This window comes from Hyla sarda, chromosome 3, assembly GCF_029499605.1.
Source record: "Hyla sarda isolate aHylSar1 chromosome 3, aHylSar1.hap1, whole genome shotgun sequence".
Taxonomy (NCBI): domain Eukaryota; kingdom Metazoa; phylum Chordata; class Amphibia; order Anura; family Hylidae; genus Hyla; species Hyla sarda.
This window is the reverse complement of record NC_079191.1, coordinates 205,025,520-205,037,875: the sequence shown is the minus strand read 5'-3', so window position 1 is coordinate 205,037,875 and position 12,356 is coordinate 205,025,520.

Below are 12,356 nucleotides of genomic sequence, written 5' to 3'. Positions count from 1 at the left end.
TGGGAAAGCTGGGTCACAGCTGAGGGGGAGTAGCCACTCACATAGCTGTGTCTGGGAAAGCTGGGTCACAGCTGAGAGGGAGTAGCCACTCACATAGCTGTGTCTGGGAAAGCTGGGTCACAGCTGAGAGGGAGTAGTTACCCATATAGCTGTGCCTGGGAAAGCTGAATCACAGCTGAGTTTGAAGAGTCACCCACTAAAATGTGTCTAGGAAAGCTGGGTCACGCTGAGGTGGAGTAGCCACTCACATAGCTGTGTCTGGGAAAGCTGGGTCACAGCTGAGAGGGAGTAGCCACTCACATAGCTGTGTCTGGGAAAGCTGTGTGACAGCTAAGCTTGAAGAGTCACCCACATAGATGTGTCTGGGAAAGCTGTGTGACAGCTAAGCTTGAGGAGTCACCCACATAGCTGTGTCTGGGAAAGCTGGGTCACAGCTTAGAGGGAGTAGCCACTCACATTAACCCTTTATTTTGTGTTAGTGTAGCGAACTGTAATGTTTTTAGGGTACATTCGCAGTGGTGGGGGTTTACGGTGAGTTTCCCACTAGGAGTTTGCGCTGTGGCGGAAAATTTGCCGCAGCTCAAACATGAAGGAGGAAACTCACTGTAAACCCGCCCGTGTGAATGTACCCTGTACAGTCACATGGAGGGGGGGAGCAAGCCTCCAGCTGTTGCAAAACTACAACTCCCAGCATGCACTGACAGACCGTGCATGCTGAGAGTTGTACTTTTGCAACAGTTGGAGGCACACTGGTTGGAAAACCTTCAGTTAGGTTCTGTTACCTAACGCAGTATTTTCCAACCAGTGTGTCTCCAGCTGTTGCAAAACTACAACTTGCAGCATGTACGGATCGCCGAAGGGCATGCTGGGAGATGTAGTTATGCAACAGCTGGAGATACGCAACTCCAACTCCCAGCATGGCGAGACAGCCATTTGCTGTTTGTGAATGCTGGGAGTTGTAGATTTGCAAGATTTAGAGGGCCACGGTTTAGAAACCACCGCACAGTGATCTCCAAACTGTGGCCCTCCAGATGTTACAAAACTACAAATCCCAGCATGCCCAGACTGCAAACTGCTGTGTGGGCATGCGGGGAGTTGTATTTTTGCAAGATCTAGAGGGCCACAGTTTAGAGACCACTGCACAGTGATCTCCAAATGGTAGCCCTCCAGCTGTTGCAAAATTACAAATCACAGCATGCCCACACAGGAAACAGCTGTCTGGGCATGTTGGGAGTTGTATTTTTGAAACATCTGGAGGGCTACAGTTTAGAGACTACTGTATAGTGGTCTCCAAACTGTAGCCCTTCAGATGTTGCTAGGCAACAAATCACCGGCTTCCGTAGTAAGCAGGATCGCCGCACTAGGGAGAGGATCACCGTCCGCCGCCGGTAAGGGACCTCCACCGCTGCCGGTCACACCATAGTTCCCCCGTTCTGCCCTAACTACTGTGGTTGGACAGAACAGGGGATCCGAACTTTAACTCCCCTGCCCTCGATCTGCTATTGGTCAGTCGTTTCTGACGGACCAATAGCAGGGATAAGAGGGGTGGCACCCCCCTTCAGGGGGATCGGGGGTGTCTTGGACATCCCCGCTCCCCCTTTTCCCAGGTCACCGGAGACCCGTATGACCTGGAATTGCTGCAGATCGCCGGCCTGAATTGACTGCCGCCAAGGATTTGCACGGCGAGCGGCGGGGACAGGAATTCCCACGGGCGTACAGGTACGCCCTTGGTCTTTAAGTTCCAGGGCGTCAGGGCGGTCCTTAAGTGGTTAAAGCTATTAGAAAATGTTTTTATGGCAGGGAGGGAGTTAGGGCATGATCACTGATGTCTGTCATTAGTAGTGAGTCCCGGCTGCTGATAGCAGCCGTCCCTCACCATCTGTGAAACGAGCACAGCTTTTGTGCACAGAATACACTGCATGACATAAACATACGTCATGATGCATTAAGGCACAGGCAACCATGGACACCAAATGTCCTGTAGAGGTTAAAGGGGTACTCCGCCCCTAGACATCTCATACCTTATCCAAAGAATAGGGGATAAGATGTCTTATTGCCGGGGGTCCCAGCAGCGGGACCTCCACGATCAGACATCTTTTCCCCCATCCTTTGGATAGGGGATAAGATGTCTATGGGTGGAGTACCCCTTTTAGATAATTTAGTTTAGAAAAAAGAGGGCATAGAGGTAAATCTGGTCACAGCCATGTGAATTTACCAATACTGTCACCATTAGTGGTGTTTTAGACACTCAAGATGTATTAATTTTATTAAAGGGGTTCTCCACCATAAGGTGATTTTAGTATGTACCTGGCAGACAGTAATGGACATGCTTAGGAAGGATCTGCGCTAGTCTTGGGGCTAAATGGCTATGTTGTGAGATTACTATAACACTGTGGCTAGCTTTATGTGAACTGGTATTTCCTGTTTGACTTTTTTTTTTACTACAAATCCCACAATGCAATTTTCCTCCCTGCCACACATAAGCCACCCCACCCATTGAAACAAAAGACCTGTGGTTTTCAATCAGGGTGCCTCCAGCTGTTGCATTAGTTGCAGATTGATTGCTCTACCCATTGAAGCAGACAGGCTCCCTGTCATCAGCTGACTAGTGATGTCAGGTCTCGGCCGCATTGCAAGCTGGGAAAAATCTGAGACAACTGTCATTTTGTATGCTGGAAAAAATAAATAGTGGGGTGACAATCACATAAGAATTGTGAGAAAACCGTCACACACAGGTACAGACACTATATTATGAACTACACTAACTTCACAGCCCCTGTAGCATAGTCAAATAAAAAAAATTCTTGGAATACCCCTTTAAGATGGTGCACGCTCTTTGGTAAATCTGTCCCTTTGGATACTGCATCAAAATTTGTCCAAAATGTATATTTACTCTAACTCTATCGTGTAGGCTGCAGGCCTGAAGTGAATGAGGAAGTAGGGAGCTGATAGTTTCTCATCCACCCCTGCAAAGAATTCTGTAGTCTTACAGTAAATAATCCAGAGACATCACTTTTTTGGAGTCAGGAAGGAATGCATCCCCTTGTATAGGGCAATTGGCATCTGCCTTATAAGGGTCTTCTGTCTTCCTCTGGATCAACACAGTATGGTCATAAGTTCACCTTAACACACCTTTTTCTTTCTTTTCAACCTTATTTACCAGCATTCTGCACTTAGTATCCCACAATATGAATGTAAAAATAGAATTTTAGAAAGTTTTACAAATTTTTCCAAAATACAAAAACTTAAAGGAGATATGTCATACAAAAAACTTTTTCTCTATCTACAGGATAGAGGATGAGTTTTAGATCGTGAGGAGGTCCGAGCAATGGGGCCCCCTGTGATCTCCTGTGCAGAGCCTTGGCTCTCCCCGGAAGCGGCACGTTTTGTATGATACTTCTCCTCTAAATTACACATGGACTGTTACGCCTAGCGCTCCGGGTCCCCGCTCCTCCCCGGAGCGCTCACGGCGTCTTTCTCCCTGCAGCTCCCCGGTCAGTCCCGCTGACCGGGAGCGCTGCTCTGTCATGGCCGTTGGGGATGCGATTCGCACAGCGGGACGCGCCCGCTCGCGAATCGCATCCCAGGTCACTTACCCGTTCCCGTCCCCTGCTGTCATGTGCTGGCGCGCGCGGCTCCGCTCTCTAGGGCGCGCGCGCGCCAGCTCCCTGAGACTTAAAGGGCCAGTGCACCAATGATTGGTGCCTGGCCCAATTAGCTTAATTGGCTTCCACCTGGTCCCTGACTATATCTATCCTCCTCCCATGCACTTCCTTGCCGGATCTTGTTGCCCTTGTGCCTAGTGAAAGCGTTTTGTGTGTTTAAAGCCTGTGTACCAGAACTTCTGCTATCTCCCCTGACTACGAACCTTGCCGCCTGCCCCCGACCTTCTGCTACGTCCGACTTTGCTTCTGCCTACTCCCTTGTACCTCGCCTATCTTCAGCAGCCAGAGAGGTGAGCCGTTGCTAGTGGATACGACCTGGTCACTACCGCCGCAGCAAGACCATCCCGCTTTGCGGCGGGCTCTGGTGAAAACCAGTAGTGTCTTAGAACCGGTCCACTAGCACGGTCCTCGCTATCCCTCTCTGGCACAGAGGATCCACCTCCTGCCAGCCGGCATCGTGACAGTAGATCCGGCCATGGATCCCGCTGAAGTTCCTCTGCCAGTTGTCGCTGACCTCCCTACGCTGGTCGCCCAGCAAGCTCGTCAGATCGCCCAACAAGATCACCAGCTGTCGTACTTGACCACCATGACACAGCAACTCCAGTCACAACTACAGCAAGTACAGTCACAGCTACAGCAGCAACAACCATCTCCTCCGCCAGCTCCTGCACCCCTTCCGCAGCGAGTGGCCACTCCTAGCCTCCGCCTGTCCTTGCCGGACAAATTTAATGGGGACTCTAAGTTTTGCCGTGGCTTTCTTTCGCAATGTTCCCTGCACATGGAGATGATGTCGGACCAGTTTCCTACTGAAAGGTCTAAGGTGGCTTTCGTAGTCAGCCTTCTGTCTGGAAAAGCTCTGTCATGGGCCACACCGCTCTGGGACCGCAATGACCCCGTCACTGCCTCTGTACACTCCTTCTTCTCGGAAATTCGAAGTGTCTTTGAGGAACCTGCCCGAGCCTCTTCTGCTGAGACTGCCCTGCTGAACCTGGTCCAGGGTAATTCCTCCGTTGGCGAGTACGCCATACAATTCCGTACTCTTGCCTCTGAACTATCCTGGAATAATGAGGCTCTCTGCGCGACCTTTAAAAAAGGCCTATCCAGCAACATTAAAGATGTTCTGGCCGCACGAGAGACTCCTGCTAACCTGCATGAACTCATTCATCTAGCCACTCGCATTGACATGCGTTTTTCTGAGAGGCATCAAGAGCTCCGCCAGGAAAAAGACTTAGATCTCTGGACACCTCTCCCACAGTCTCCACTGCAATCTGCGCCTAGGCCTCCCGCCGAGGAGGCCATGCAAGTGGATCGGTCTCGCCTGACCCTGGAAGAGAGGAATCGCCGTAAGGAAGAGAATCTTTGTCTGTACTGTGCCAGTACTGAACATTTTTTGGTGGATTGCCCAATCCGTCCTCCACGTCTGGGAAACGCACGCTCGCACCCAGCTCTCGTGGGTGTGGCGTCTCTTGATGCTAAGTCGGCTTCTCCACGTCTCACGGTGCCTGTTCGGATTTCTACTTCAGCCAGCTCTTCCCTCTCAGCCATGGCCTGCCTGGACTCTGGAGCTTCTGGGAATTTTATTCGGGAGTCCTTAGTGAATAAATTCCGCATTCCGGTGACCCGTCTTGTCAAGCCACTCCACGTTTCCGCGGTCAACGGAGCCAAGTTGGATTGCACCGTGCGTTTCCGCACGGAGCCCCTCCTAATGTGCATCGGACCTCATCACGAGGAAATTGTATTTTTGGTCCTTCCTAATTGCACTTCTGAAGTTCTCCTTGGACTACCCTGGCTTCAACACCATTCCCCAACCCTGGATTGGTCCACTGGGGAGATCAAGAGTTGGGGCCCCTCTTGTTCCAAGGACTGCCTTCAACCGGTTCCCAGTACTCCCTGCCGTGACCCTGTGGTTCCTCCTGTATCCGGTCCCCCTAAGGTCATTAAGGACTCTGCCTGCCACAGGAAATGCCTCTCCCCCCCTCCCAGTCCCATCAGGCAAGCCCCTGTGTCCCCGCATGGCCCTCGTCCTGGTGTCACACTGCCCCGTGCCAGGTCTCGCCCTCTGCCCTCTCTCCCCATTCCTACTCCTGCTGTTCTGCCTGCCGTTGAGGAATCCCTCCATCCTTTCCCGGTGTCCTCATCCCAGGGGAGGCAGTTACCGGATAAAGAGAAGGGGAGACCTAAGGGGGGGGGTACTGTTACGCCTAGCGCTCCGGGTCCCCGCTCCTCCCCGGAGCGCTCACGGCGTCTTTCTCCCTGCAGCTCCCCGGTCAGTCCCGCTGACCGGGAGCGCTGCTCTGTCATGGCCGTTGGGGATGCGATTCGCACAGCGGGACGCGCCCGCTCGCGAATCGCATCCCAGGTCACTTACCCGTTCCCGTCCCCTGCTGTCATGTGCTGGCGCGCGCGGCTCCGCTCTCTAGGGCGCGCGCGCGCCAGCTCCCTGAGACTTAAAGGGCCAGTGCACCAATGATTGGTGCCTGGCCCAATTAGCTTAATTGGCTTCCACCTGGTCCCTGACTATATCTATCCTCCTCCCATGCACTTCCTTGCCGGATCTTGTTGCCCTTGTGCCTAGTGAAAGCGTTTTGTGTGTTTAAAGCCTGTGTACCAGAACTTCTGCTATCTCCCCTGACTACGAACCTTGCCGCCTGCCCCCGACCTTCTGCTACGTCCGACTTTGCTTCTGCCTACTCCCTTGTACCTCGCCTATCTTCAGCAGCCAGAGAGGTGAGCCGTTGCTAGTGGATACGACCTGGTCACTACCGCCGCAGCAAGACCATCCCGCTTTGCGGCGGGCTCTGGTGAAAACCAGTAGTGTCTTAGAACCGGTCCACTAGCACGGTCCTCGCTATCCCTCTCTGGTACAGAGGATCCACCTCCTGCCAGCCGGCATCGTGACATGGACCTAAGTATTCAGACCCTTTGCTATGACACTTGAAATGTAGCTCTGGAGCCTCCTATTTCTTTTGGACATCTTAAGTAATGGGACAACTACTGTGTTAATCATGTTTTCCCTTTCTGCTGTCATTGTAGTGTGTACAGTGTTTTCCTGCAACATGTGGTGTCATATATTTCACAGAGAAAGCTCTCCAGAAGACATGTCCACTGGGAACTGTGGTTGCCTGTGGCAGGAAATGAATACCAGAGCAAAGATTAATAAGATGTGTTCAAGAAAAGCCTAAATATCTTTTAATTGATTTCAGTTGTCTGAATGTTGGGTTAAGAACATATACTTGACTCCTGATATACCAACAGCTTAAAGGATATTGGGGGAGATTTATCAAAACCCGTCCAGAGAAAAAGTTGCCCAGTTGCCCATAGCAACCAATCAGATTGCTTCTTTTATTTTTAACAAGGCCCCTGCAAAATGAAAGAAGCGATCTGATTGGTTGCTATGGGCAACTGGGCAACTTTTCCCTGGACAGGTTTTGATAAATCTTCCCCATTTACTGTAGTTTTCAAGATATCTAAGTAATGTATAAATCACAAGTCACGTGTACATTCTTTAACGTGCTTCATTTGGTGGTTTTAAGACATGCATGGACCCCACAAGACCTATAAAGGTATCCAATGGTATCTGGCACCAAGATCCTGACCGATCACTAGAATGAATGGGGAGAGAAGCTAATAGCTGTCACGATGCCGGCTGGCAGGTAGTGGATCCTCTGTGCCAGAGAGGGATTGGCGTGGACCGTGCTAGTGGACCGGTTCTAAGCCACTACTGGTTTTCACCAGAGCCCGCCGCAAAGCGGGATGGTCTTGCTGCGGCGGTAGTGACCAGGTCGTATCCACTAGCAACGGCTCACCTCTCTGGCTGCTGAAGATAGGCGCGGTACAAGGGAGTAGGCAGAAGCAAGGTCGGACGTAGCGGAAGGTCGGGGCAGGCAGCAAGGATCGTAGTCAGGGGCAACGGCAGAAGGTCTGGAAACACAGGCAAGGAACACACAAGGAACGCTTTCACTGGCACTAAGGCAACAAGATCCGGCAAGGGAGTGCAGGGGAAGTGAGGTGATATAGGGAAGTGCACAGGTGAACACACTAATTGGAACCACTGCGCCAATCAGCGGCGCAGTGGCCCTTTAAATCGCAGAGACCCGGCGCGCGCGCGCCCTAGGGAGCGGGGCCGCGCGCGCCGGGACAGGACAGACGGGGAGCGAGTCAGGTACGGGAGCCGGGGTGCGCATCGCGAGCGGGCGCTACCCGCATCGCGAATCGCATCCCGGCTGACAGCGGAATCGCAGCGCCCCGGGTCAGAGGATGTGACCGGAGCGCTGCAGCGAGGAGAGAGAAGCGAGCGCTCCAGGGAGGAGCGGGGACCCGGAGCGCTCGGCGTAACAGTACCCCCCCCCCTTGGGTCTCCCCCTCTTCTTAGAGCCTGAGAACCTGAGGAGCAGACTTTTGTCTAGGATGTTGTCCTCAGGTTCCCAGGATCTCTCTTCAGGACCACAACCCTCCCAGTCCACTAAGAAAAAAGTTTTCCCTCTGACCTTTTTGGAGGCTAGGATTTCTTTGACAGAGAAGATGTCCGAGGAGCCGGAAACAGGAGTGGGAGGAACAGATTTGGGAGAAAAACGGTTGAGGATGAGTGGTTTGAGAAGAGAGACGTGAAAGGCATTAGGGATACGAAGAGAAGGAGGAAGAAGAAGTTTATAAGAGACAGGATTGATTTGACACAAAATTTTGAAAGGACCAAGATAGCGTGGTCCCAACTTGTAGCTAGGGACACGGAAGCGGACATATTTAGCGGAGAGCCATACCTTGTCTCCAGGGGAAAAAACGGGAGGAGCTCTTCTTTTCTTATCCGCGAACCTCTTCATGCGTGAAGAGGCCTGTAAGAGAGAATTTTGGGTCTCTCTCCATATAATGGAAAGGTCACGAGAAATTTCATCCACAGCGGGCAGACCAGAGGGCAAGGGGGTAGGGAGGGGGGGAAGAGGGTGACGGCCGTACACCACGAAAAATGGGGATTTGGAGGAAGATTCCGAGACCCTGAAGTTATACGAGAATTTGGCCCATGGAAGGAGATCTGCCCAGTCATCCTGGCGGGAGGAAACAAAATGTCGCAAATAATCACCCAAGATCTGGTTAATTCTTTCTACTTGTCCATTGGACTGGGGATGATATGCAGAAGAAAAATTTAATTTAATCTTGAGTTGTTTACAGAGAGCCCTCCAGAATTTAGACACGAATTGGACACCTCTATCCGAGACAATCTGCGTAGGCAACCCGTGAAGACGAAAAATGTGTACAAAAAATTGTTTAGCCAACTGAGGCGCAGAAGGAAGACCAGGAAGAGGGATGAAATGTGCCATTTTGGAGAATCGATCAACGACCACCCAAATAACAGTGTTGCCACGGGAAGGGGGTAAATCAGTAATAAAATCCATACCAATCAGAGACCAAGGCTGTTCGGGGACAGGCAGAGGATGAAGAAAACCAGCGGGCTTCTGGCGAGGAGTCTTATCCCGGGCACAGATAGTGCAGGCTCGCACAAAGTCCACAACATCCGTCTCCAGAGTCGGCCACCAATAGAAGCGGGAGATGAGTTGCACAGATTTCTTGATGCCCGCATGACCTGCGAGATGGGAGGAGTGACCCCATTTGAGGATTCCGAGGCGTTGGCGTGGAGAAACAAAAGTCTTTCCTGGAGGAGTCTGCCTGATGGAGGCAGGAGAAGTGGAGATCAGGCAGTCAGGTGGAATGATGTGTTGCGGAGAGAGTTCAACTTCTGAGGCATCCGAGGAACGGGAGAGAGCATCGGCCCTAATGTTCTTATCGGCAGGACGAAAGTGAATCTCAAAATTAAATCGGGCAAAGAACAGAGACCACCGGGCCTGGCGAGGATTCAGCCGTTGGGCAGACTGGAGGTAGGAGAGGTTCTTGTGGTCGGTGTAGATAATAACAGGAAAACTTGATCCCTCCAGCAGATGCCTCCATTCCTCAAGTGCTAGTTTAATGGCTAGAAGCTCTCGATCCCCGATGGAGTAGTTCCTCTCCGCTGGAGAGAAGGTCCTAGAGAAAAAACCACAAGTGACAGCATGCCCGGAAGAATTTTTTTGTAGAAGAACAGCTCCAGCTCCCACTGAGGAGGCATCAACCTCCAATAGGAAGGGTTTGGAAGGGTCAGGTCTGGAGAGCACGGGAGCTGAAGAAAAGGCAGACTTGAGTCGTTTAAAGGCGTCTTCTGCTTGAGGAGGCCAGGACTTGGGATCAGCATTTTTTTTGGTTAAAGCCACGATAGGAGCCACAATGGTAGAAAAATGTGGAATAAATTGCCTGTAATAATTGGCGAACCCCAAAAAGCGTTGGATAGCACGGAGTCCGGAGGGGCGTGGCCAATCTAAGACGGCAGAGAGTTTGTCTGGATCCATCTGTAGTCCCTGGCCAGAGACCAAATATCCTAGAAAAGGAAGAGATTGGCATTCAAACAGACATTTCTCAATTTTGGCATAGAGTTGATTGTCACGAAGTCTCTGAAGAACCATACGGACATGCTGGCGGTGTTCTTCTAGATTGGCAGAAAAAATTAGGATATCGTCCAGATATACAACAACACAGGAGTATAACAAATCACGAAAAATTTCATTGACAAAGTCTTGGAAGACGGCAGGGGCGTTGCACAGGCCAAAGGGCATGACCAGATACTCAAAGTGTCCATCTCTGGTGTTAAATGCCGTTTTCCACTCATCCCCCTCTCTGATGCGGATGAGGTTATAGGCGCCTCTTAAGTCCAATTTAGTAAAGATGTGGGCACCTTGGAGGCGATCAAAGAGTTCAGAGATGAGGGGTAAGGGGTAGCGGTTTTTAACCGTGATTTTATTAAGACCGCGGTAGTCAATGCAAGGACGTAGGGAGCCATCTTTTTTGGACACAAAGAAAAATCCGGCTCCGGCCGGAGAGGAGGATTTACGGATAAAGCCCTTTTTTAGATTCTCCTGGACGTATTCAGACATGGCAAGAGTCTCTGGGGCAGAGAGAGGATAAATTCTGCCCCGGGGTGGAGTAGTGCCCGGGAGGAGGTCGATAGGACAATCATAAGGCCTGTGAGGAGGTAGAGTCTCAGCTTGTTTTTTGCAGAAAACATCCGCGAAATCCATATAGGCCTTAGGGAGACCGGTTACTGGAGGAACCACAGAGTTACGGCAAGGGTTACTGGGAACCGGTTTTAGACAGTTCTTGGAACAAGAGGACCCCCAACTCTTGATCTCCCCCGTGGACCAATCCAGGGTTGGGGAATGAAGTTGAAGCCAGGGAAGTCCAAGGAGAATTTCCGAGGTGCAATTGGGGAGGACCAAAAGTTCAATCCTCTCGTGATGAGATCCGATGCTCATAAGAAGGGGCTCCGTGCGGAAACGTATGGTACAGTCCAATCTTTCATTATTTACACAATTGATGTAGAGGGGTCTGGCGAGACTGGTCACTGGGATGTTGAACCTGTTGACGAGAGAGGCCAAAATAAAATTTCCTGCAGATCCAGAGTCCAAGAAGGCCACAGCAGGGAAGGAGAAGGCAGAGGCAGACATCCGCACAGGCACTGTAAGACGTGGAGAAGCAGAGTAGACATCAAGGACTGTCTCACCTTTGTGCGGAGTCAGCGTACGTCTTTCCAGGCGGGGAGGACGGATAGGACAATCCCTCAGGAAGTGTTCGGTACTAGCACAGTACAGGCAGAGGTTCTCCATACGGCGTCGTGTCCTCTCTTGAGGTGTCAGGCGAGACCGGTCGACCTGCATAGCCTCCACGGCGGAAGGCACAGGAACAGATTGCAGGGGACCAGAGGAGAGAGGAGCCGAGGAGAAGAAACGCCTCGTGCGAACAGAGTCCATATCTTGGCGGAGTTCCTGACGCCTTTCGGAAAAACGCATGTCAATGCGAGTGGCTAGGTGAATAAGTTCATGTAGATTAGCAGGAATTTCTCGTGCGGCCAGAACATCTTTAATGTTGCTGGATAGGCCTTTTTTGAAGGTCGCGCAGAGGGCCTCATTATTCCAGGACAATTCTGAAGCAAGAGTACGGAATTGTACGGCATACTCGCCAACGGAAGAATTACCCTGGACCAGGTTCAACAGGGCAGTCTCAGCAGAAGAGGCTCGGGCAGGTTCCTCAAAGACACTTCGGATTTCCGAGAAGAAGGAGTGTACAGAGGCAGTGACGGGGTCATTGCGGTCCCAGAGCGGTGTGGCCCATGACAGGGCTTTTCCGGACAGAAGGCTGACTACGAAAGCCACCTTAGACCTTTCAGTGGGAAACAGGTCCGACATCATCTCCAGATGCAGGGAACATTGGGAAAGAAAGCCACGGCAAAACTTAGAGTCCCCATCAAATTTATCCGGCAAGGATAGGCGTAGACCAGGAGCGGCCACTCGCTGCGGAGGAGGTGCAGGAGCTGGCGGAGGAGATGACTGCTGTAGCTGTGGTAGTAACTGTTGTAGCATAACGGTCAGTTGAGACAGCTGTTGGCCTTGTTGCGCTATCTGTTGTGACTGCTGGGCGACCACCGTGGTGAGGTCAGCGACAACTGGCAGAGGAACTTCAGCGGGATCCATGGCCGGATCTACTGTCACGATGCCGGCTGGCAGGTAGTGGATCCTCTGTGCCAGAGAGGGATTGGCGTGGACCGTGCTAGTGGACCGGTTCTAAGCCACTACTGGTTTTCACCAGAGCCCGCCGCAAAGCGGGATGGTCTTGCTG